Source organism: Acinonyx jubatus, chromosome F2 (assembly GCF_027475565.1).
Source record: "Acinonyx jubatus isolate Ajub_Pintada_27869175 chromosome F2, VMU_Ajub_asm_v1.0, whole genome shotgun sequence".
NCBI lineage: Eukaryota > Metazoa > Chordata > Mammalia > Carnivora > Felidae > Acinonyx > Acinonyx jubatus.
In genome coordinates this window covers 24860249-24887101 of record NC_069394.1, presented here as the reverse complement: position 1 = coordinate 24887101, position 26853 = coordinate 24860249, and the positions used below count along the sequence as shown (strand labels likewise).

At 36.4% G+C, this 26853-nt stretch overlaps 1 long non-coding RNA gene across 1 annotated transcript in view; it reads left to right on the top strand.

Annotated features, from left to right (window-relative positions):
* Window positions 1–26853, top strand: part of LOC128312805 (uncharacterized) — a 349157-nt gene that overhangs the window by 117933 nt on the left and 204371 nt on the right. Inside the window, exon 2 of the long non-coding RNA XR_008292563.1 lies at window positions 25461–25557. This is a non-coding gene — a long non-coding RNA (uncharacterized LOC128312805). The remainder of the gene's footprint in view (window positions 1–25460; window positions 25558–26853) is intronic.

The following is a 26853-nucleotide window of genomic DNA, read 5'->3' as shown; positions in this document are numbered from 1 at the left end:
AAAGATAATAAGGCTAGTCATTATGTAGATCAGGAAACAAATAAACATCTCTTCCATTGTTTGGATGTGGTTGGAAACTCTCAGGTAACTGTATAGTGTGACATAATTTATTTATGAAATAATGACATGGTGAATGTCTTGGCTACCTTTTACCTCAGCCCCAAGTCTTAAAAGAGGACACATATTTGGGATTTTCTTGCTTCAAAGAGGAGTAATCATATCAAGCAAGGTTGCCCTGATAGAAGATTCCAAAATTTGCTACAAAATAGCCACATCAAAAATAGAATCAGACATTGATAAGGGGTAGACTGTAAGAGTTAACTCAAATCAAAGAGCTCAACTAAGAAAATCTAAGACAGTTAGATGCCAACATGTGGTAGACACAGATATGGTCTACCCAGTTCCTGCTTCAACAAAGGACTCAATGCCCACCAGCAGGCAATACCATCTGCTCATGGCCTTCTGCTGTCAGTGCCTTCACATCAACCTCAACTGCAGAGTCAGCTCCTCCAGAGTCATGTCCTCGGTGGCAGCCCAGTATAGTTACTGAGTCAGGTAGGGATATAAAGGTTAAAACCTTTTTATACTTAGATTCTGCCTTCTGCCTTTCAACACTATATATCATCTGAAAATTAAATCACTTTCCATCAAAACTACTCTAAATTTTGTTAAAAAATGTCTTAATAGGATGCAGAATTTGCTATACATTTGCATCAGGTTTACAGCAGACATTTAGTATATTCTGAGTTAGGTTATTCACTTGTTAAGTATCCATGCACATGCAAAACATTTTGGTTTATAGTTCTTAACCTTGTCCCATAAACACAGTGGGAGACTTAATAGAACACAAAAAGAAAAAGTTAATTCTATGATGGAATTGTCAGACAGGATGAATGACACTATTGTATCTTGTAGTATGATATATGGGAGGTTTAGGAATATTTGCAATACCCAAATTGTCACATGAACAATGGATGAACACATGAATGAATGAACGAACATAATATTTAGTTGCTAACTAATTGATCCATGACAAATAATTATAAAGATACAAAAAATATGTATTTTTCCAGAGGGCTTTTTCTCCATTTTTTTCACCTCTGGATTTTGAGATAGGGTTTTAGGGTGATAAAATCAACCCTTTGCTTTATCTAAACAGACATTTCTTGTCCTCTTTTTCATTACTTAAATTTTTGATTTCTAAGTGCTTCCATGCTTTCCAGTCTTTAAAAATTTTGATTACTAAAATCATCTAAGTATTTTCTTTTCTGAATTTGGAAACATGATCAAATTATTGTTATTCTATAAGGTCTCCTGATGATGTCTGATTCATTTTAGTGACAAATGCTTTCTAATTTTCAAACTTAGAGATATTATGCATGGATAAGCACCAAAGCAACTTTATTTTATTGCTCTTATTTGAATTCCTTTTATTTTCCCCTACCTCCTAGGGCTCCTCATAGTCTCTGCTTTTAGCATAATCACGGAAGACAGTAGATCTTTTTTATCTATTATCTAAAATAGTTTTCCCGCTGTTCCATATGTATTGATTCTCATGCTTCTAAAATCTCTTTTAGAAATCAATATTATGACCTTGACATATTCTTAATTTGAGTATTAAAAATACATTCCTTACTCAAGTTTCATTTCCTTTGACTTGGTTTTCTTTATTGAACTGAAAGTTATGAAAAGAAAAAGTAAAACTTTTACTCTGAGATATTTTTCTTGATGAGTTTTCATTATTTTCAAATCATTGGCACAAAGATTATGGTAAAACCTGGCCTTTATGTTACCTAGTATGTAACCTATTTTGGGTTGACAGTACACCTTTTAAAATCTCAAATTACATATATATGTATGTAAGTTAATATATATAGTTAATTATGTAAGTTATATGTAAATTATATAAATTACATACATACATACATATACACATACATATATAATCTTTCTGCCCTACCATTGCCTGTATATACATTTTTGGTTGTTCATTCTTACCCTGCCTTACTCCCAGTCACATAGTGTTCTTGCCAACATGACAGCATATTTTTGGAAGGTCTCCTCTGTTTTTCTCAATCTTTCATTCATTCACTTTAAATATTATTTCAAATTTTTCTTCCACTATTGCATTTTTTAAAAAGGTTTATTTCTTTTGAGAGACAGATAGTGATCAGGGGAGTGGCAGAGAGAAAGAGAGAGAGAGAATCCCAAGCAGGCTCAAATGCTGTCGGTGCAGAGTCCAACTCGGGACTCAATCCCACAACCGTGAGATCATGACCTAAGAGAAAATCAAGAGTCTGATGTTTAACTCACTCACTCAAGTGCCCCCACTATTGAATTTATCATGATTAACCATTTCTCTCTCTTTCTAAGTTCTGCATTGTATTTAAATCTAATTCCCACTAGAGCATTTTGAATATATTCATGTTCTCCATTTGCTTTAATATTTTTTCCATGTATTTTCCTCTGCTTGTAATAAAAATTCCCCCTTTTCTGGTAGAAAATTAAACATCATCTCTTACAAGAAGTTTTTCTGTTTCCACTGCATAGAATTAATTATTTGATTTCATGCCACTAGATGACTGTTTTATATGTATCTTGCATAATAGAGATCATTCTAAATGCTATTTAATATTTCAGTATTAAGTAATTTCTAGTTTCTTAGTGAGGGATAAATATATATCTAAGCAATCATTGAAATTAAAGCCTTTCCTTCACCATTCTTCACTATAAACTCTAGGAAAGTGGTTGGAGTTAAGTTATTCACTTAAAATATGAGCTGTAACCATCTTGAGCTATTTTATTATAACTTCCAAAGACTAGTAAATTATCCACAAAATAGTAGTGTTCAATAAATGTTTGTTGAATTTATTTTGTCAAATAAAATTCATATGTCATCAGTCACTAGAGACTGGTTATAGAAAAAGTTATTAAAATCAATAGGTAAAATTTATGAACACATTCTAAATGATTAGATCCTAAGAAAATTATAAAACTGAGATGAGAATTAGAACAATTTACTTAAACAAAAAGAAATATTTTAATCAGCCATAATACCCTTATTTTCTGTTTCTGTGTGTGCATGTGTGTGTGTGTTAGTGTCTATGTTTTGTTCCATTGTTTCCTGTTTCCTGTTTTCCTGTGGATTATTTGAACTCTGTTTAGTAACAATTTTAGTTTATCTATATTTTTCAAATTTTATTTTATTGTGGTAAGAATACTGAACTTGTGATAATATCTTTTTAACAAAATTTTAGTTGTACAGTACATTATTGTTAACTATAGGTATAATGTACCATCTAGAGCTGATTCATTTTGCTGAGCTGAAACTTTATGCTCATTGTTGGGTCTCTCATTTTCCCATTCTCCCAGCCCCTGACAACTATAATTCAACTCTTTGATTCTGTGAATTTGTCTATTTTAAACACCTTTGTCAAAAAAGTGGAGTCATGTAGCATTTGTCTTTCTATGCCTGGCTTATTTCACTTAGTATATAATGTCTTCCAGGTGCATCCATATTGTCACATATGCAGAATTTCCTTCTTCGTAAGTCTGAATAGCATTCCACTGTATATATGCACCACATGTTCTTTATTTGTATAACTTTTGATAGACATGTAAGTTATTGCCACGTTTTTATCTTGCTTATTGTGAGTAGTTCTCCAATAAATATGGGAGTACTAATATCTCATTGATACCCTGACTTCATTTATTTTAGATATATAACCAGAAGCAGGATTGCTGGATCATATGGCAATACTAATTCTAATACTAATACTTCACTCCATACTGTTTCCCAAAGCAGATTCACCATTCTACATTTTTACCAACAGAGTGTATGGGTTTTAATTTCCCCACATTCTTGCCAACACTTATCAGATCTTTGTTATACTTGTCGATAGTTACTTGGACAGATGTGAGTGACGTCATGTCTCATTGTGTTTCTGATTTGTATTTCTCTGATGATTAGTGATGCTGAGCATCTTTTCATAGCCCTGTTGGCCATTTGTGTGTTTTCTTTAGAGGAATGCCTATTGAAAGTCATTGACCCACTTTTATATATATATATGTATATACACACACACACATAGGTAGATATGGATATAGATAGATAGATATAATAGAAATATAAATTATAAATACAAATATATTTAAAATATATAGTAAAATATATATAATATATTTTGCTATCGAGTTCCTTATATATTTTGGACATTAATCCCTTATCAGATATATGGTTTACAAACATGGCCTCCCATTCCATAGGTTACCTTTTCACTTTGCTGATTTTACTGGCAGCAGTTTTTAGTTTGGTGTAATTTAACTTGGTTTTTTTTTTTTGGCACCTGATTTATCCATATTTATTGTTATTATATGTTATTCTATAAGTTTTTAGTGGTTGCTCCCTGTTGGTAAATATTTTCTGTTAAAGATCATATAGTATATAGTGTAAGCTGTGTGAGACATATGGTCACTTAGTCAAGTCTGCAAGAGTAGCAAAATAAATAGCCATAAACAATACATAAATGAGTGGACATAGTTATGTATTGGTCTAAATTTATGTTCAAAAACAGATGGAGGATGTGTTTTAGTCCAAGGGCAGTACTTTGCTAAACACTGCCACTTTGGGGATCACAATCTATATATGTAACATTACCATCTACTAATATCAATATTTACCAATTTTAAGGGACAGTCCATATCTTAATGCATTTTAGTCCCATATATTCTCTATTTTATAATATAGTTTTATTAATTATTATGTCTACATATTTTGAGGTGACATTTGGTAATTTTTGCTTTCAACTATAAAACAATTTTATTATTTATTTTTATTTAAATCCAACCAACATATAGTGTAGTATTGATTTCAGCAGTGGAATTTAGTGATTAATCACTTCCATATAACATCCAGTGCTCATCCCAACAAGTGCTCTCTTTAATGCCCATCACTCATTTATTCTATCCTCCCCCCACCCCACACCCCTCTAGCAACCCTCAGTTTGTTCTCTGTATTCAAAAGTCTCTTATGGTTTTCTTCCCTCTCTTTTTACCTTCTTTTTCTTCCTTTCCCCTATGTTCATCTGTTTTGTTTCTTAAATTCCACATAAGATATGTATCATGTATCACATATGATATATATCTTTCTCTGGCTGACTTATTTTGCTTAGCATAATACACTCTAGTTACATTCATGTTGTTGCAAATGGCAAGATTTCATTTTTTTGGTTGCTGAGTAACATTCCATTGCATATATATACAACCTCTTCTTTATCCATTCGTCAGTCAATGGGTATTTGGGCTCTTTCCATAATGTGGCTATTGTTGATAATGCTGCTATAAACATTGGAGTGCCTGTGCCCCTTTGAATCAGCATTTTTGTATCCTTTGGATAAATACCTAGTAGTGCAATTGCTGGGTCATAGGTAGTTGTATTTTTAATTTTTTAAACTCACCAGGAGATATCATGTTGTAAATGAGAGTTTAAAATGGTGAGAATCAATGTGTATGGAACAAGGGGAAGACTATTTCAGAAAATAGATTAAAAAAAAAAAACTGTCTTTACTCATTATGTTGAAAGCAAAGACCAAGGGGAGTCATAAGAAGTAGAAAACAAAAGAATTCAAATAATAGCAATAAAATAAAATTACTTTTGTTATTGTCCTAAGTGGTTTATGAGTCTATTTTCATTTTCTTTCTGCTCTTCAGATGTAGTAATATCTGTTAATCTATCTCTAAATTCCCAATTATTTCCTCTGTCAACTCCATTCTGCTATTGAGTTCATTCCAGTGAACTCCAAATAATTTGGTCATTATTTTTTTTAGTTCTAAATATTCATTATTTTTCTTTTGTATTTTATTTTATTCCTGATACTTATCATTTTTCCATTTGTTTTAATAGTGTTTGTAATTATTTGTTAGAACATTTTTATGACAGATCGTTTACAATATTGTTGGCTAATTCCTGATATCTGTCATATCAGGAATGGCACCTTTTTTTAATGTTTACTTGTTTTTGAGAGAGAGAGCTTACAAGGCATGGAGGGGCAGAGAGAGAAATGGACAGAGGTTCTGAAGCAGGCTCTGTGCTAATAGCACACAGCTTTGACTCGGGGCTGAACCCACAAACTGTAAGATCATGACCTTAGACTAAGTCAGACACTTAACCAACTTAGCCACCCAGGTACCCCATTAGAGGCACCTATTGATTGCCTCGCAGACTTTGAGTCTGGAGTTCTCTCTCATCCAGCAAGAGAGTGGATGCAGAATTGAATACGAGAGAGGCTAATATCCGGGAGGAGACAAAAACCCTGAGTAAGGTCCTTGATTCATATTTATTAGGATCAGAGGCTTACAAAAATGATGGATGTGCAGAAAGAGACAAACACTGATAATTAACTCATGCATGTGAGAGAAAGGGGGTTTTGAAAGTATGTGGTGTTAGGGGTTAGGGTCAATATAAATCAAAGTGCCAGCACTGAGCAGAAGGCCCTTTACTGTAGGCATCAGGCACTGTGTGTTTATCCTAACTTTTCTAGGGGCTAAGATAGATAGAGCATGCTACCTCAGGGTTAAGAAGGCATTTTTCTCACTAATTAGCTCAGGGTGCTTTCACCTGTAGCACCTTTCTGCTCTATGCTTTGTTTTACTTAATGATAAATCCTGGGCTCTTTCACTCTGCTGGGTTGGCTTTCCACCTCTGGCTGTTCCTCTACCTGTTCTTGGACGTTTTCCTCCTGTGGAAGTGGCTTTCTGCTCTGTGCTTTGTTCTATGCTGAGCACTTTCGCCCTGTGGAAGCTTTCAGTCCAAAGCCTTGATAACCCATTGGTGCAAGCTCAGAGAAATCTTAAATTTATTCACCGCAATTGTCTTTTTTCATGAGAGTTTAGATTTTGCTGATTCTTGGAAGTGATGAATAATTTCAGATTGTATCCTGGGCATTTGAGTATTATGTGGAGAGTGTCTGGTTTCTTTTAATAATCTCTATTTTTTTTCAGGCATGCAATATATAAGAGTTCAGAATATGCATCCTGACCAACTTTGTGGGATGAGGTTGAAATATCAGCTTTATTTTCAAAGCCTTTGCAATACCATTCTGTTCTGTCCCACTTACGTGCTACCTAGAGGCCAATCTAGAACCCAAGTTGTATTCCACACCAGAATTCAGTTATCAAACCTTTTACTATTTTTTATTTGGTTGGTTTCATGTATGAACTGCTCTGTAGTCTGGCCACCCCTTCATACACAGAATTAAAATATCCTTCTCTCTAATTCCATCCTTTTCCTTGCTCTTTTATTGGGAAAAAAGCATAAGTTCCCTCATTTTTTTCCTGGGGAGAGACTGGTAGACAGAGCTCTGTTCTCCATCTCAGTAGCTTTGATATCTGCTGGGGAGAGAGAGGAGGCTGCCTCATTATTGCACGGTGTGAATACATGACTGGCCTCTTCTCCCAATGTGTGTGTGGTGTGAGGAGTGATGCTCCCAACTTGTTGCAGGGTAGAGATGAAAGGTAAGTCTCCATTCATAGTCACTGTGGTCAGGGGGTCACATCCCTTTACTGTTGCAGGGCAAGGATAGAAGACAGCTCTGTTCAGTCTTTACTTCAGAGGAAGGAAAAGTGGTGCAGAATTTTTATTATAGTGTTCACTTGGAGTAAGGCATGCATGGTCAAAATTTTTCTCCTCTGCTTAACCACTATTAGCTTGTGCTTTATCTAGAGAGATTAGGCTTTACTTGTTTGTTTGTTTGTTTTGTCTGTGTCCATTGATGTTTCTGAGTAGTGGACTTCCCCAGCATACAAAACAGAATATACATGACCCCCCCCCAAAAAAGTGTAGAAAATTACTGCTGGTTTGTTACTCAAGTCTGTGTTTCATAGTGACTACATCCTCTTTTCTCTGCCTTTTGGAATCATTACTCAATTGCTCTATGAATTTGCTCCAGGAAGTTTTAGTTAGGGAAGGATGGGAAAAATGGAATGGAATGGAATGTGCTTACTCTGCTTTTTCCAGAATGAGAACCAGAAGGTTAGTTTTTATATTTACAAGAATAAGTTTAATTTCAAGGTATAAGCCCAACAAAAAGAGGTTGACATGAGAGAGGGGAATGAGATGATATAAAGTGTGAATACAGATGTATATTTGAGAAATTTAACCATTATAAGATGCAAAGAGATAAGATGGTAGGAGAGGAATACATAAGTTCATGGAAGAACTTTTTTTCTTCCCAGAAGAGTCAACATGAGCAAATTTAAATAATTATGGGAAGTAGGCACAATGGAATAAGAAGCAAAACCCAGACAGGGAAGGAGATTTTGAAAAAAAAAAGTCACATATTTTATTTTGTTTTAACAGAAGAACAGAGAAAAATATAACTGTCTTTATAAATAAGTATATTTGGCTATAAGCACTTAATTGAGATATATAGCTCCTTTCAGGTTAGGAGAATAAATTTGAACATTTAAAAACATAGAAAGGACTTTAAATACCTTACTTAGAGAACTGGAGAAAGAGAGCTGACTAGGGAAATTAAAGCTGTATAAATTCGGAAATATTTTCAAATGGTTGGTTGATGTAATGGCACATGGAATCCAAAAAGAATAAAAAGGAATTGATGACAGAGAATGGCCAGTTGGTTGAAATTAGATAAATCGAGGGATCCAAATGTTAGAGGTCTCTATGGGATTAAAAAGCAGGTATAAGCAATGTAAATGCATCAGAGGTTCAGTAGGACAGGGATTTTAATCATAATGACATATTTAAATTTATGAATTTATGGATTTGTCATCTCTGAATAACAACAAGATGTACAGTTTGGTCACAGGAGTAAGTGACCAAATTGGAATGGAGTGGGATAATGAGGTAGAAACCAATAACCAAGAGTGTAAGATGCTAAGTAATTTTGTGAATATACTTTTATTCAGGCTGGTACCAAAAATTGGGATAGAAAAACTGTGATTTTAATTTCAACAACCTTGGTTGGGAGAGGGGAGAGAATGGAGGTAGGCATTCAGATTAAGTGTTAGCAGTGAAGGAGTTTAAAAAGCAGTAGTACTGAAAATAATGGCCTCTAAAAACAAAGTGTTAAATAAGTAATTTTATGAAAATGAAATTGACTAGGAAATAATAAGGTTTCCAGATTAATGTGATTTGGGGCTATCAGAAAATAAGTAGCTTTGGGGCCTGGGTGGCGCAGTCGGTTGAGTGTCTGACTTCAGCTCAGGTCATGATCTCATGGTTTGTGAGTTCAAGCTCCATGTCAGGCTCTGTGCCGACAGCTCAGAGCCTGGAGTCTGATTCAGATTCTGTACCCCTCTCTCGCTGTGCCCCTCCCTCACTCATGCTCCATCTCCCCCTCTCTCTCAAGAATAAATAAAACATTTAAAAAATTTACAAAAAAGAAAATAAGTAACTTTGATGGATGTCTTCAGGAAAGAAGGAGTCTTCAAAGAAGTACCTGAAGATTCAGGATGCTTGTGAAATACAGGTGATCAGAGTTGTGGTTCAAACATAGCCCGCAGAGCCAGACAGCGTGAGCTCAGTCCTGGCTACCTGTGTGACCTTGGACAAGTTACGTAACTTAATGACTTCCAGGTTAGTCATCTGTGAAATGAAGGTATGCTAGTGTCCATCCTAGATGACTAAACAAGCTAATGCATGTGTGTCTGTTATAAAGCAACTGTTGTCTCTCAGCTTTAAACCTACATTTCTGGGGTACCTGGGTGGCTCAGTGAGTTAAGCGTCTGACTCTTGATTTTGGCTCAGGTCCTCAAGGGGTTGTGAGCTCGAGCTCTACGTCAGGCTTAGTGCTGCAGTGCAGAGCCTGCTTGGGAGTCTATCTTTCTCCATCTCTCTCTCTCTGCCCCTCCCTCACAGGCAAGTGCACGCCCGTGCGCACTCTCTCTCAAAATAAATAAATAAGCAAACAAACAAAAAATAACCCTTCTATGTTCTGCAGCAGCGATTGGTTCTGGTAGGAGCTATGATTTCAGTTTGCAGATATTTTTGGTTACTCCTATAATCCAGCTCAGAGCACCCATCAGAGATATGGGCACCAGCGGCTGGGGCCTCTCTCTTACAAGTATGATGCCCGTCTCTGTGCGATTAGCTCTAATACCAGAGGGGACACTTTCAGCCAGGCAACAAACTCCCTCCAGAGGTCTGCATCCTGTTTTGCTGGTTCCCATCTCCAAGCTCTAAATTCTAAAAGTCCTAAAATTCTGCTTTGTTTCCCTAAACCTTGGGTTGGAACTGCATTCTGTGATACCTCTGTATTGCCCTTTGGTCTTTTAATTTCTTCAGTGCTCGTTAAACAATTATTTGTCTTTAACTATTTCTATTAAAATAGCAGTGTGATTTATGTCCTCCTGATTGCATGTTTATTGACTGTACATAGAAAATATTTGGCAGAGAAACTTCTTAAACATGCCATCTATGATTTTGTTTCTGTTACAGCAGAAAGATTTAGGCATCCTGGGAGATATAGGTGGTCGGGTTAAGGAAGAGATGGTGAGGGTCAGCATGAGAACATGCACATAGGTAGGAATATAACACCAAGGGTGTTACCTCTTATATGTTGCCACTAAGAATATTGGGATGAAAGAAAATATACATTTTCTTGTACCCATAACTAATTAATAAATTTAGTTTCTTACAGACTTAGCTTATTTCTGAGCAAAAGGGATGGCGCAGGAAGACGATATTAGTTGTCAGGGACCTGGCATCCTGGTACTGAGGACATCTCCAGCTATGGCCTAAGGAAGGAACTTATGGAGATGAGACACAGAGTTATATAAGTGAGGATGTCAATACTGGTGAAGACACGGTATAATCTAAAGAGGTGACTACAGTGGAAAATGCCTTGTTAAATTGCTGTATTACATACGTCATTAAATGCCCAACTATATTAGGGAGATGAAACAATCACCACATTCATAATGCAGACTACAAACATATTAGGTAAACTATATTAGTTATGAGAGATCAGACTTAACTAAAGATCTTTTCTGTGCTTCATTCAAATAAAAAGTGGATTATATAAATTTGTTTCATACTTTATGGGTATTTTAATTTTTATGAGATCAAGGCAGTCAGAAGTAGAACATCCAATCTTTAACTCTGAGTAATAAAGTGGTCTTCATTCATGAGGTAAAATAAGGGGGCACTGAAAAGGAAACACCTGCATTACGAAAGGTTTACCAAAGTACGAATAGAGTATAAGTCATCCTTGATGGGAAAAGCAAATTGTACAAAGACAAATGTCTAAATACTAAAGAGTGAAAGACTGGTTTCTCATGATGTATATTTTAAAAGCAAATGAGCATGTTTTATTTATTTTTTTTAACATTTATTCATTTTTGAGAGACAAATCCTGAGTGGGGGAGGGGCAGAGAGCGAGAGGGAGGGAGACACAGAATCTGAAGTAGGCTCCAGGCTCTGAGCTGTCAGCACAGAGCCCAATGCAGGGCTCAGACTCACGAACCGTGATATCATGACCTGAGTTGAAGTCAGACATTTAACCGACTGAGCCAACCAGACACCCTGCAAATGAACACATTTTAAAATTTATACAGTGACTTGTGAAACCTTAAAGGCCATCTAAAGAGACTCATGTTATTAAACTAAAGTCTTCTGACTCTCACAGATTTCCAAAATACCTTTTCTAATATTAATGAATATGAGGAATTTTATCAGGAAGAATAGAATCACAAAGACATGGATAAGTATCATCATGAGGACTAGCTAAAGGCAGTAGTGGCTTGCCATTTTCTCTCAAGGCAACTCAAAGTTCTTTAAATAACTTTTGGTAAAAATATATACAGGGGAGCCTCGGTGACTCAGTTGGTTAAGCATCCAACTTTGTCAAGGGTCATGATCTCACAGTTTGTGGGTTCAAGGCCCACATTGGGCTCTGTGCTGACAGCTCAGAGCCTGGAGCTTGCTTCAGTTTCTGTGTTTTCTTTTCTCTCTCTCTACCCCTCACCCACTTGTGCTCTCTCTCTCTCTCTCCCTCTCCCTCCCTCTCAAAAAAAACAAATAAAATAAATAAACATTTAAATAAAAAATATATAAAGTTGCGCATTTATTAAATGGCATAAGATATGTGGGAAAATGCACTATTTTTTACTACTCTTCCTTTAAGATTAAAGAAATTATATATCCCTGCTCATTGTGATGTGACTTACACTACCTTCCTATGAAAGGAGTGTACTTCTCAGTGATAACAGGGAAGATAAATGAAACGTAATCATATGTGACAATATGGTGATTCTTAGCAGAGATTTTAAGAGCCATACTTTATTTCTCCAACTTTCTTTTTATTATTCCTTATGAAAAGAGTTTGTTATATGTGGGGGGTTCTTCTTCAGTTTGGATCCTGGAATGAGGGCAATAGAGGAGAGCCAGACAATCAGAGATACAGATGACATACACTATGAGGAAGATATAATCCCTTGGGGTGTCTGGGTTGCTCAGCCAGTTAAGGTTAGCATCCAACTCTTAATTTCAGCTCAGGTCATGATCTCAGGGTGGTGAGATCCAGCTCCCTGCTGGGCTCCAAAATGAGGGTGTAGCCTGCTTAGGATTCTCTCTCTCTTCTCTCTTTCTCTTTGTCCCTTCCCAACATGCACTCTCTCTCACTCTCTCTCAAAGTAATTAAATAAACATTCAAAAAATTTAACATTCCCTCCTCATGAATTGACATATTACATTGTTTATCTACTCTTTAAAAACCAGCTTTATCGAGTTATGATCTACATACTATACTTTATACCACACATTTTATCTATTTAAATTTTAAAACTAATTTTTTAGTATATTTACATATATGTGCAACCATCATCATAGTCAATTTTAGAATATTTCATCACCTTCAAAAGAAGCACAGTACCCTTTAGCTATGCCTCCCCTGTCCCATCATCTGGGGGATATAGAGATAGTTTTATTTCTCCCTTTCCCATATGGATGCTTTTTAAAATTTTTCATGCTGAATTTTCCTAGCTAGAACTGCTAGTTTAATGTTAATATAAGTGGTGAGACCAGACATCTTTATCTTGTTATTAATCATATGAAGAAAGGATCGAGTCTTTCACCATTAAGTAAGATGTTACCTGTGAGTTTTCCATAGATGTTCTCTATCAAGTTGAGCATGTTCCCTTCTGTGACTAATTTTTTGAGCATTTTTATCATAAAAGGATGTTGGTTTTTATAAAAAAAAAAAAAAGGTTCTGTGCCTAATAAGATGGTCATGTAATTTTTGTTTTTAATTATTTTGATATACTATATTGCATTAATTGATTTTCAGCTATTAACTAACCTCGCATCCCTGGGACTGATCACTTGGAAATGGTATATAGTTTATTTTATGTGTTGATAGGTTTATTTTGCTAGAGTTTTGTTTTGGATTTTGTGTCTGTGTTTATAAAATATATTTAAAAATATATTGCAAAAATCTCTACAATTTATTCATCGTGCATAACTAAAACTTTATACTCAATGAACAGCAACTCCCCATTAACGCCTTCTTCCAGCTTCTGACAACCATCACTCTACTCTCTGTTTCTATAAGTTTGACTCTTTTAGGTACTTATATAAGTGGAATAATGCAACATTTATCCTTTTATGACTGGCTTATGTTCTTAATATAATATATTCCAGACATTCATATTGTCATTTATGGCAGAATTTCCTTCTTTTAAAAGGTTGGATAATATGCCATTGCACTTTATCTATTCACTTGTCAATGTACATTTAGGTTGTTTCCATATCTTCGCTATTGTGAATAGTGCAATGAATACAGTAGTGCATATATCTTTTCTAGATCCTGATTTCAGTTAATTTGAATAAATAACCAAAAGTGGCATTGATAGATCATATAATATCGACCTCAATGGGCCATGGACCTGGGGCAGCGAAGAAACTGAGAAAAAGAGAGGACAGTATAGAGAGGCACAGGGGGCCCCGGGCCAACAGCTTGAGGCACCGAGGTTTATTGTACATCTTCTATACATTTTCAGGAAAAACAGATCAGCAATGATTAACAACAGGAGCTTAGCAAAGCATGTCAACAATGTATATCTGAATCAGCTATCGTACATATCTTGCCTAAGACAGCAGTCTTGCAGATACATATGTTCCGATAAGAATCTTTACCATAGAAGCAAAGGCAAAGAAGGGAGTGACTGCACTGTGCTATATAAAGCTGGCTTCCTTTAAGCAAAACATTCCTATTTGCATACTAAAGAACAGACCACATTTCCCAAGGGCAATTCACTCAAGTCCTTTCAGGTTATTTTTAACCTTACAATCTCCAGTTTTCTCAGAGATCTTGGAGCCTTAATGAATATGCCCCATGGTCATTGTGGTGTTCTGTTTCCCACAATATAAGAGTTAATTTCTCATTATTTGAGGAACCTCTAGACTATTTTTCATAGTGCCTGCACCATTCTACATTTCTACCTTCAGTGTACAAGATTTCTAATTTCTCTGTATCCTTGCCAACTCTTGTCTTTTTATTTTTTTTTAATAATAGCCATTCTGAAAGATATGAGGTTATATCCATTGTAGTTTTAATTTGCATTTTCATGACGATTAGTGATGTGGAATATTTTTCATATACCTGTTGACAATTTCTGTGTGTTCTTTCCATAAAAGTCTACTCAAGTCTTTAGCCCATTTTAAAAATTTTGTTTGCTGTTGAGTCGAGTTCCTTATATATTTTGAATATTAACCCCTTATCAAATAAATAATTCATGAATATTTTCTCCCATTCTGTTGGCTGCCGTTTCACTATGTCAATTTTTCCTTTGCTATATAAAAGCTTTTTTGAGTTCCTTATATATTTTGAATATTAACCCCTTATCAAATAAATAATTCAGAATATTTTCTCCCATTCTGTTGGTTGCTGTTTCACTATGTCAATTTTTCCTTTGCTATATAGAAGCAGTTTAATGTATTTTCACTTGACTATTTTGCTTTTGTTGCTTGTGCTTTTGGTGTCATATCCAAGAAATCATTGCCAAGACAAATGTCCTCAAGCTTTTCCTTATGTTTAAATGTTTAATACATTTTGAGTTGATTTTTGTGCATGATGTAAGATGAAAGTCTAATTTCATTCTTTTGTGTGTATCTAGCAATGTTTGTTGACGAGACTATCTTTTCCCCACTGCATATTCATAATGTTCTTGTTGAAGACTGATAAACTGCATATGTTTGACTTAATTCTCGGCTTTCAGTTTGGTCCCATTATTCTATGTGCCTGTTTAAAGCCAGGACTGTACTGTTTTATTACCATAGCTTTGTAATATATTTTGAAATCAGCAAGTGTGATACCTCCTGCTTTGTTCTTCATTCTCAAGATTGCTTTGGCTATTTGAGGTCTTTGTGGTTCCATATGAATTTTGGAATTATTTTTTCCAAGTGTGCAATGTTTACATACCTTTTCCTGGCATTTTCCTTTAGCCAGTGTGCTAACATATGCAGAGATCTTGTCTGTCTGATTAGCATTGTTTTCTCAGTACTAAGAATAGTGATAGAAAAATATTGTGTTTCTCAAGAAATATGTCTTGAATACGAGGAAGGGAAGCAAGAAAAGGAAGAAAGAAGGAAGAAAGAGAGGATCAATGTACAGAAGGTCTCTCTTTAGTCTCAGTGGTGAAGATGGTGAGATGCTGTTGCTGCCGCTGCTGCTGCTGAGAGCAGTGGTGACGATGGCAAACAACAGTGATGATTAAATCAACTTGGAAAATGCTTATGGCCCTTAAAAAGATCTAGGGATGGTTATATATTCTAGAATGACAAATCACAAATTTAGCAATCATGTCCCACATGGTTTGTTATTCATTCGTGTGTTAAACTAATGTTTCTTTAACACAGGGCATATGCCAGGTTCAGGTGATCAGAGCTAAAACTATATGTTAACTATATGCTATTATTATTATTATTATTATTATTATTATTATTGTCAAGTTAGCTAACATACAGTGTAGTCTTGGCTTCAGGAGTTGATTCCCATGATTCATCACTTACATATGATACTCAGTGCTCATCTCAACAAGTGCCCTCCTTAATGCCCATTACCCATTTTTACAACTCCCCAACCCCTCACCCACATCAGCCCTCAGTTTGTTCTCTGTATTTAAGACTCTCTTATGATTTGCTTCTCTCTCAGTTTGTATGTTCTTTTTCCTTCCCTTCACCTATGGTCATTAGTTAAGCTTCTCAAATTCCACATATTAGTGAAATCATGTAATATCTGTCTCTCTGACTGACTTATTTTGCTTAGCATAATACCCTCCCGTTCCAACCATGTTGTTGCAAATGGCAGAATTTTATTCTTTTTCATCACCGAGTAGTATTCCATTGTGTACATATATCACATCTTCTTTATCCATTCATCAGTTGGTGGACATTTGGGCTCTTTCCATAATGTGGCTATTGTTGAGAGTGCTGCTCTAAACATTGGGGTGCCTGTGCCCCTTTGAATCAACACTCCTGTGTTTGCTTTGGATAAATTCCTAGTACTGCGATTGTGAGATCACAGGGTAATTCTATTTTTAATTTTTTGAGGAACCTCCACACTGTTTTCCAGAGTGGCTGCACCAGTTTACATTGCCTCCAGCAGTGCAAGAAGGTTCTCCTTTCTCCACATCCTTGCCAACATCTGTTGTTTCCTGAGTTGTTTGTTTTAGCCACTCTGAATGGTGTGAAGTGGTATGTCAATGTGGTTTTGAATTGTATTTCCCTGATGATGAGTGATGTTGGGCATCTTTTCATGTGTCTGTTTGCCATCTGCATGTCTTCTTTGTAACATTGTCTGTTCATGTATTCTGCTCATTTCTTCTCTGGAACATTTGTTTTTTGAGTGTTGAGCTTGATAAATTCTTAATAGGTTTTTTATACTAAGCCTTTGTGTCATTTGCAAATATTTTCTCCCATTCTGTTGATTGCCATTTAGTTCTGTTGTTTCCTTTGCTTTGCAGCTTTTTATCTTGATGATGTCCAAATAGTTAATTTTTGCTTTTATTTCCCTTGCCTTCATACACAGGCCAAGTAAGCTGCTGCAGCTGAGGTCACAGGGGTTGCTGCCTGTTTTCTCCTGTAGCATTTTGACGATTTCCTGTGTCACATTTAGGTCTTTCGTCCATTTTGAGTTTATTATTGTGTATGGTATAAGCAAATGGTCTAGCTTCAATCTTCTGTATGTTGCTGTCCAGTTCTCCTAGCATCATTTGCTAAAAGAGGCTTTTTTCCATTGGATACTCTTTCCTGCTTTGTCAAAGATTAGTTGGCCATATATTTGTGGGTCCATTTCTGGGTTCTCTATTCTATTCCATTTGTCTGTGTGTCTGTTTCTGTGCCAATACCATACTGTCTTGATGATGACAGCTTTGTAATACAGTCTAAAGTCTGGGATTGTGAGGTTTCCAGCTTTGGTTTTCTTTTTCAACATTACTTTGGCTATTTGGGGTCTTTTGTGGTTCCATACAAATATTAGGATTATTTGTTTTAGTCCTGTGAAGAATGCTGGTGCTATTTTGATTGGGATTGCATTGAATGTGTAGATTGCTTTCGGTAATATCAATATTTTGGCAATATTTGTTCTTCCAATCCATGAGCGTGGAATGTTTTTCCATTTCTTTGTGTCTTCTTAAATTTCTTTCATAAGCTTTCCATAATTTTCAGCATACAGATATTTTACCTCTTTAGTTAGATTTCTTCCTATGTATTGTATGGTTCTTAGTGCAATTGTAAATGGGATCGATTCCTTGATATCTCTTTCTGTTGTTTAATTATTGATGTATAGAAATGCAACCGATTTCTGTACATTGATTTTATATCCTGTGACTTTACTGAATTCATGGATCAGCTAGCTCTAGCAGTTTTTTGGTGGAGTCTTTCAGGTTTTCCATGTAGAATATCATGTCATCTGCAAAGAGTGGAAGTTTGACTTCTTCTCTGCCAATTTGGATGCTTTATTTTGTTTTGCTGTCTTACTGCTGAGGCTAGGACTTCCAACACTATGTTAAACGACAGTTGTGCGAGTGGATATCCCTGTTGTGTTCCTGATCTCGGGGAAATCTCTACTTTTCCCCATTGAAGATGACATTAGCTGTGGGCCTTTCATAATATGGCCTTTATGATGTTAAGTCTATCCCAGCTTTTTTGAGGGTTTTTATTAAGATAGGATGCTGTAAATATCAAATGCTTTTTCTGCCTCTATTGATAGGATCCTATAGTTTTTATCCTATCTTAATTAATGTGATGTATCACATTGATTGGTATTAGAATATTGAACCAGCCCTGCAGACCAGGAATGAATCCCACTTGATCATGGTGAATAATTCTTTTAATATACAATTGAATTTGATTTGCAGGTATCTTATTGAGAAATTTTGCATCCATGTTCATCAGGGATATTGGCCTGTAATTCTCCTTTTTATTGGGTTCTTTATCTGGTTTGGGAATTAAGGTAATGCTGGCTTCATAGAATGAGTCTGGAAGCTTTCTTTTTGTTTCTATTTTTTGGAACAGCTTGAGAAGAGTAGTAATTATCTCTGCTTTCAATGTCTGGTAGAATTCCCCTGGGAAGCCATCTGGCCCAGGACTCTTATTTGCTGGGAGATTTTTGATAACTGATTCAATTTCTTCACTGGAGTGGGCCTGTTCAAATTTTCAAATTTTCTATTTCTTCCCATTTGAGTTTTGATAGTGTGTGACTGTCTAGGAATTTGTCCATTTCTTCCAGATTGTACAGTTTGCATACAATTTTTTCATAGTATTCTCTAATAGCTGTTTGTATTTCTTTGATGTTGGTTGTGATCGCTCCTCTTTCATTCGTGATTTTATCTATTTCCATCCTCCCTTTTCTTTTTGAGAAGTCTGGCTAGGGGTTTATAAATTTTGTTTATTTATTCAAAAAACCAGCTCTTAGATTCATTTATCTGTTCTACTCCTTTTTGTTTTTGTTTGTGTTTGTTTGTTTGTTTTAGATTCTATATTGTTCATTTTTCCTCTAATCTTTATTATTTCTCTTCTGGAGAAATATTTTCCTTTAGGACTGCCTTTGCTGAATCCCATAGGGTTTGGACTGTGGTATTTTCATTTTAATTTGCTTCCATATACTTTTTAATTTATTCTTTAATATCTTGGTTGACCCATTCATTCTTTAGTGAGATATTTTTTAACCTTCATGTATTTGGGGGGCTTTCCGAATTTTTTTCTTGTGGTTGATTTCAAGTTTCATAGCATTGTGATTTGAAAATATGCATGGTATGATCTCACTCCTTTTATATTTTTTGAGGGCTGTTTTGTGACCTAGTATGTGATCTATTTTGGAAAACGTTCCATGTGCACTCAAGAAGAATGTGTATTCTGCTGCTTTTGGATGAAGAGTTTTGAATATATCTCTTAAGTCTATCTGGTCCAATGTGTCCTTCAGAGCTGTTGCTTCCTTATTGATTTTCTGTCTATATAAGCTGTCCATTGTGGTAAGTGGAGTATTAAAGTCCCCTACAATCACGGTATTATTATCTATACATTTATTTATGTTTGTGATTAATTCATTTATATATTTGGGGTCTTCCACATCAGGGGCATAAACATTTACACTTGTTAGCTCTTCTTGATGGATAGATCCCTTAATTATGATATAATGCCCTTCTTCATCTCCTGTTAAAGTATTTGTTTTAAAATCTAGTTTGTCTGATATAAGTATGGCTACTCCAGCTTTTTTTTTCCTCCTTTCAGTCACATGATAGATGGTTCTCCATACCCTCACTTTCAATCTGCAGGTGTCCTCAGGTCTAAAATGATTCTCTTGTAGGCAGTATATAGATGGATATTGTTTTTTTTTAATCCATTCTGATACCCTATATCTTTTGATTGGGGCATTTAGTCCATTTACCTTCAGAGTGATTATTGGAAGGCATGGATTTAGTGTCATTTTGTTATCTGTAGGTTTCATGCTTGTAGTGATGTCTCTGATTCTTTGTAATTTTTGCTGCATTCCACTCACAGAGTCCCCCTTAGGATCTCCTGCAGGGCTGGTTTAGTGGTCATGAACTCCTTTAGGTTTTGTTTGTCTGGGAAAGCCTTTATCCCTCCTTATATTCTGAATTACAGCCTTCTGGATAAAGGATTCTTGCCTGCATAGTTTTCCTATTCAGCACATTGAATATTTCCTGCCACTCCATTCTGGCCTGCTAAGTTTCAGTAAGCATGCCCACTACTACCCTTATGTGTCTACTTTTGTAGGTTAAGACCTGTTCATTCCTTACTCCTTTCAGAATTACCTGTTCCTCTTTGTATTTTTCCAGTTTCGCTATGATGTGTTGACCTGTTTTTGTTGGTTATGAAGGGTGTTCTCTGTGCCTCTTGGAATTGGATGCCTGTTTCCTTCCCCAGATTAGGGCAGTTCTCAGCTATAATTTGTTCACATAAACCATCTGCTCCTTTCTCTGTCTTTTCTTCCTCTGAAACTCCTATGATACAGATATTATTTTGTTTCATTGAATCACTTAGGTCTCTATTTCTCCTCTCATGGCCTAGCAGTTTCTTTCCCTCTTTTTTCAGCTTCATAATTTTTCATAATTTTACCTTCTGTTTCACCTATTCTCTCCTCTGTTTCTTCCATCTTCACTGTCACTGCATCTAATTTATTTGGCATCTCATTTATAGCATTTCTTAATTATGACTATTTCTTACCTGCAGCAATAGATTCTCTGCTGTCTTCTATGCTTTATTCAAGCCCAGCTATTAGTCTTATGACTCTATTCTAAATTCTCATTCAGATCTATTGTTTATATATGTTTTTGAGCAAGTCTCTGGCTGTCATTTCTTCCTGGAATTTCTTTTGAGGAGAATTCTTCCTTTTCATCATTTTGGCTAGGTTTCTGCCTTTTACATATATTAATATCTTGTTAGGTGTCCTGCACCTGTGAGAACTAGTATATGAAAAAGGGCACATCCACTGTCTAGGGCCTGGAACTTCAGGAAGAGTTTTTGGAGTGTATTGTATGCACTCTGATACTGCATATTTGGCTGCTCTATCCCACTGGTCAGTCTTCTACAAAGCTCCTCCTTGCTCATCTTGGTGGAGTGTTTGAACCTTCAACCAGGTGTGCTTTGATTTGTTCATTGAAGTAACCCTGGGGGGGGGGAAGGAAACACCGGGGGAAGCCTGCTCCTATAAAAAGCGAAAAGTGAAAGGGGTGAAAAATAGCAAGCAGAGACTCAAAGCAACTATAAGTCTTCATCCAGAGAGAGAGAAAGGAAAATAAAAGAGAAGGAGATTAGAAAAAGTGTAAAAAAAATACAGAAAAAAATGTCTGATTACAGAGACAAACAGAGCAGAGAATGAAAGAAAAAAAGAAAAAATATATATAATAAGAATTGACCAAAAATCAAATCAGAAACTATGAGCCTGATTCCAAAGCAATAAAAGAAAAGAGAAAAAAGAAAAGGGTACAAAGAAAAAGAAAAGAGAAGAGAAGGAAAGGAAAGAGAAAAGAGAGAAGAGAGAGAGAAAAAAAAGAGCAACAGACTAACATAGAAAACCACAGGATAGTTGTTTGTTGGTGCCTGGGACTGGTGGCTGTGCTGGTCTGGAGGAGAGGCCATCTGGTTCACTCAGTGTCTGTAGCGCTCCAATAGATAGGCAGTCACCTGGCACAGGGGGGCGAGGTTTAGTGTAAGTGGTCCTGCCTCCATGAGGGACTACTGTCCTGTTCCCTGAAGCCCCACTATGTTGGTTTGGGGGAGAAAAATGGTGACACCCCAATCTCTCCTCCCCTCCCCCAGGTGTCTCAAACACTGATGTTCTGGAAGCCCTCACAGAGTAGCACGGGCTTGGGTAATGCCTTGCTCCATGGTCTCCTACACCTTCTACTTGCTCAACTAAGATTCAAAACCTAATGTCTTAAAGGATCTATCACCACAAGGACCGGTTCTGGGGTAGCACCACCCTGCCCTGCTGAAAAGGCAGTGCCTGCAGGGTCTTTTGTCCTGGGGGGGGGGGGCAGGGGGCGGGGCAGTATTCCCTCTTCCCACAGTACTCAAGGGAGGGGATTGCTCTCTCCCAGGGCACCCCTGAGATCACTATGGTGCCCAGGGCTGGCCTCCCTCCCCACCAGGTGCATGCATGTGCTGGTGGCTTTGGTCTGGAGAAACTTGTGCACTTTTGAAAGCTCCAATCTTTAGCTCCTAAGGCTGTTTGCTAAATAGAGACTGGTACTCTCCATGTTTCTTGTTCCCCAGTCTGTGGTCTGGAGAGGTTTTTTTCTCTTGTCCTCTGTCCCACCAAGCTGTCTCCTTCTACCTGTGGAGATTTTTCTGTCACTCTACAGATAGAGTTCCTGGGTGTTCGAAGTGTTCTGACCTAAATACAGCTGTGTTTGAGGGAGGAGGGAAATCCCAGGGAAACCCCAGTCCCCCTACTTCTCCTCCATCTTAACTCCAAATAGTTCCTCTTGTGAGTGACAGCATAAAATGCCTGACTGACAGGATGACATGAGGTGAGTGATGCAGGACCATCTGATGATTCCTCAGGAGGAGGACCACGGTTTGGGGACCTCCTCAGTAAACCCAAGTAACAGAAGCTGTGGAATGCAAAACTGTGGGTAAGGGTGGTGGGGAACAACCACTGAAACTTAGGAATAGTCAGATGGAAGAGACCTTGGGCACCTTGTGTGGGAAGGGTAGCTTTCTCAACTTCTGCCAGGACCTCCACATTCACCCTGTTAACTATATGTTAATTGCTCTTAAGGAGCTTAGAAAATCTGTCCCTTCCATTTTTGGTGGGGGGAGAAATTAGGAAGGCTAAAGCCCAATAACTAAATAAAAATAAGTACAAATACCAATGACATGTTTCTAAACTCAAAAAACTCAGAATGGTGTGACAATTTTCTATCTACACTAGAGTTCAAAGCATAGACCTTGTTTTTCCTAAAGCACTTTATCAACCATAAGTAAATTTTATGTTCTTTTTAACATTAAAATGTAAATATCTTATAATATTACTCCTTTTAAAGTAATAGTTAATAAATTTGTCAATAAGCTAATTAGCCCATATTTTTTAATTACTCAGCATACTGCATTTATGGCTTACTATGTATACATTCCTAATAGCAAAAATTGCTTTAATCACTACTAAATTAATTTTTAACCTATGGATAGTATTAAAGTTAAAAACTTTGTGTTTAAATTTGTTTTGAAAATTAAATATTTGAATGATTTCCTTATTCAAAATATCCCACTAGGTTCTAATAGTCAGATATGTGTTCCATATGTAATATTTGGTGTTTAATCCCTTTTTTCTTGTATTTAATTTAAAATACATGAACAGTTAACATATCCTATGAATCATCACTCTAGTGTAATGAGAATTTATGCACTTCTCTATTTCAACTGATGAATGGTTATGTAAGAAAAACAGCTTCAGGACTTGTTGATTATATTTTAGAATTAGACCTAAATGGAATAGCAATCATGTACATGAAAAATAAATAAATAAACAAATAAAGTCTTGCATTGAGTATAAACATAATCTATTTAGAATATACAGTTCAACCCAAAACTCAGATGCTTTATCGATGGCTTTACTTGGAAGAAAGGAAGTTTGTAGCCACTCAAAATAAAATATGATGGTTTGTGTCATAGTGTTATACAACATATTCCTCTTAAGAGCACAGGGGGAAAATGAAAAACAAGATGGACCTTGAATAACAGCTCAACGGTAATGTTGTATAATTGCTTTTCATCCTTTCTATCAGCAGTGAAGCTTTAAAACATTGATCAAAGATGATGACTATCACAAAGTGCTTAAAGTGCAGCACATTGTTAGATTTCCTCAGCCTCTGAAATAATTATAGCACGAGCAAGCATAGAGATGATTCCCCCACCTTCACCCACCTTCCTCAAATGATTTGCCAGCCAAGGTAGTTGGGATTAAAAGAAATCTGACATGAATGAACTATATTAGAACATCAATGTCAAAATATCTATCACAGACACATACCTCAAAAGGATAAAAATACCGTGAACATTTCACATTAATGCACACCAGGATTCAGTCACTCTCCTTACAAACACAGGACTATAATAAAGGACACAAAGCGTACCCAATGGATAAGAAAGTGCAACACAGAAATGAGAAGTGTTTATTGATGATGTGATGGAGATAGCTCTTGTCTGCTAAGAGTTTACAGCTAAAACAATGATTGAAGGAGAAAATCTTTTTATCCACTTATGGGAGTAATAGGTAAAGGACTTCTCCCAAAGAATTTAGTAGTTTATGCTAGATAAATATTTTAAGCTCATGGTTTCATTAGAATTTAACTATATTAATTTATTCATCACTTAATGAATTTAAAAATAATTATTGAAATCGTACTAAATGCCAGGCATTGCACAGAAACACAGGTACTGCGTTATAATAGTTACATATGAGGCTCCATGCCACGTGCTCTTAGCCTGTCTGATTTTAGTACCCACAGCTGGTATAGGTAGTCACACACCTTTGCCCATTTTCTAGATCAAGTGCTCTGATGTCTTTCTGCTGTGGAATGCCATTCAATTACAATTAAAGGAATTAGGAAGTAAGGGGAATTTAATGCCCTTCAAGTGAGTCTCAACCAATGGTATAAATGGATAGATATTTCATTCTCCCATGTTCTCTGGGAGGATGATTGTAAGGGGTATTTGAAGTAGTTTCTCAAATGATTCCCTGAGAGAGGGTTGAGCCCTCACTGCTCACAACATTAACCAGCCCATTAGTGCCAATTACTGGCCTTTCTTTTTTTTTTTTTTTCCCCATCTCATTTTCTCTCCCAATTTTGTTTCTCCACTCTCTCCCAAAACCTACATGTTTCCAAGTAGCTTGTTCCAAGATCTGCTTCCCAGAAGAAACCTAAACCAAATCAGTTGGTATTGGAAGTAACAATAGATGGTAGCCCCTCAATATGGGATTCTGAAATTGGTCTCTTTGTATGTCAGAGGGCAAAAAAGACCTCATTGCTGGCAATAAATGAGTTGCTGGAAACTCTGGGTTTGCTTTACTACCACATTTGGTAAAACAGGTTTATGTGATAGCTCTAGCACTTGAAAGCTATGAGGGCAAGGTATTTATAAGGCTTGTGAAGGTAGCTTACCCTCTTTCGACCATTTCAGAGGCCCTGAAGTAAGAAAGTGGCAGTCTCAGCCAACTATCAGTTCAGGACATGTTTGGGATTCAAGAAGGGCTTCCTACCCTTCTTACAGTGTTTATTACCTGAAACTGGAGGACAGATTGCATTGACAAAACAGGTTCAGGATTTGATTCTAAGTGTTGAACAAATGCAAAAGATACAGAATATTCAGCTTCTGGAGGTTTCCTGATATCAGGGCTGTGGGAGTGAATATATGAGATCCTGAAAAATTGGATGGACTGCTGGGAAAGATTGACCTGAGAATGTTGCACCCCCAGATTTCCTGATATCTTTGGACTTTGAAAGCATCGTCATTACTGTTGCTGGAAGGCAATGTTAGCCTTGACAGAGGACAATGTGAAGAAATCACCTGGGGTGAGTACCTTGCAATATATTTTTCCCCCTTAAAGTCATCCACATCCTTAATATTTGGCTCAAATCTATAAATATACTCAACTCTCATTCTAAGAAGGTGCATATAGTCTCTGCTATGAGTAAGCTATCTCGTTAGATTAGCTTCAGAACAGGCTTATAGATAAATATACAGTCACAAAAATTCAGAAATATATATAGGAGTGGATATTGAGAATATCACTAGATAGCATTGGAGAAGTAAGGTTGTGTTTACCTGGAGCCACACCCCCACAGCATAAAATGTAATGATCTGTGTGAATACTTGGAGCTGGTTTTATTGATACTTAAAGGAGGGGTGCTTACAGATTGCATGTGATAGCATTTTGCAGTCAGTGATATGGGAAGGCCACACTCCCTTTAGCAAAGTATTAAGACTGTATCCTTTGGAAGGCCCAGAGAGCATTCAAGTGATACAATTCACCACAAAGAGGGTCCATAATGTATTTAAGAAGGTTAATGTTGGCTATTTTTTGTAGCTCAGAATGGATAGTGAGTGATGCTTCCATGGAGCTTGGTCTGATAGAATCCCTTTCTAGCAGAAGACAGGTGATGGCACTTCTAGGCAAGATGAACAGAATGGTAATAATGGGAATAAAATAGAGTGGTAGGTTATATTTACTCAAAGAAATTATGGCTATGACTGTTAGACCATGGTGGCCTCAGAGAGGAGAGAAATTGGCAAAAAGGTAAGCTATTGTTTGACTTATTTCACCAAAATAGGTCGATATTAGTTCTCTTTATGGGGAATTGTGTTCCCTTGCCCTATTTTCAGATTTGAACCACTTAGGATCCAGAGCCCATTGATAAAAGGGAACTCTAGATATTCCTGAGTAAGGAGCCTGCAAAGTCACCACATGTATATGAAGTACATATTTCCTCATTTCTTTTGTAAAAGGCCTGTAGCTATTTAAACAAGTAACTGTACCTTAAGGAAAGGGCAATTCCTTCCAATTGCTAAATGTAGGATCTGAGCCTACAATGATATCAGTGAGACCTAATACAATTACATCCCTTGTTTAAGCTTGGACGTTATGGAAGCCTGGTGCTGTATGGAGTTCTAGTCCAAGTCTAAAGAATCTATAGACCTAATCTCTGGTTATTTTCTTGACTTTGAAGTATATATTTATGTTGAACATTCCTGGCAATTGGAAGAACTTTTACACTGATTCTTTGGTTAGAATAGACCCAAGGTAGTATTTCAATGGAAGGCCTTGAAACCACCCTTTCCTGAGAAAATAAATTGGAAGCAATATAAAA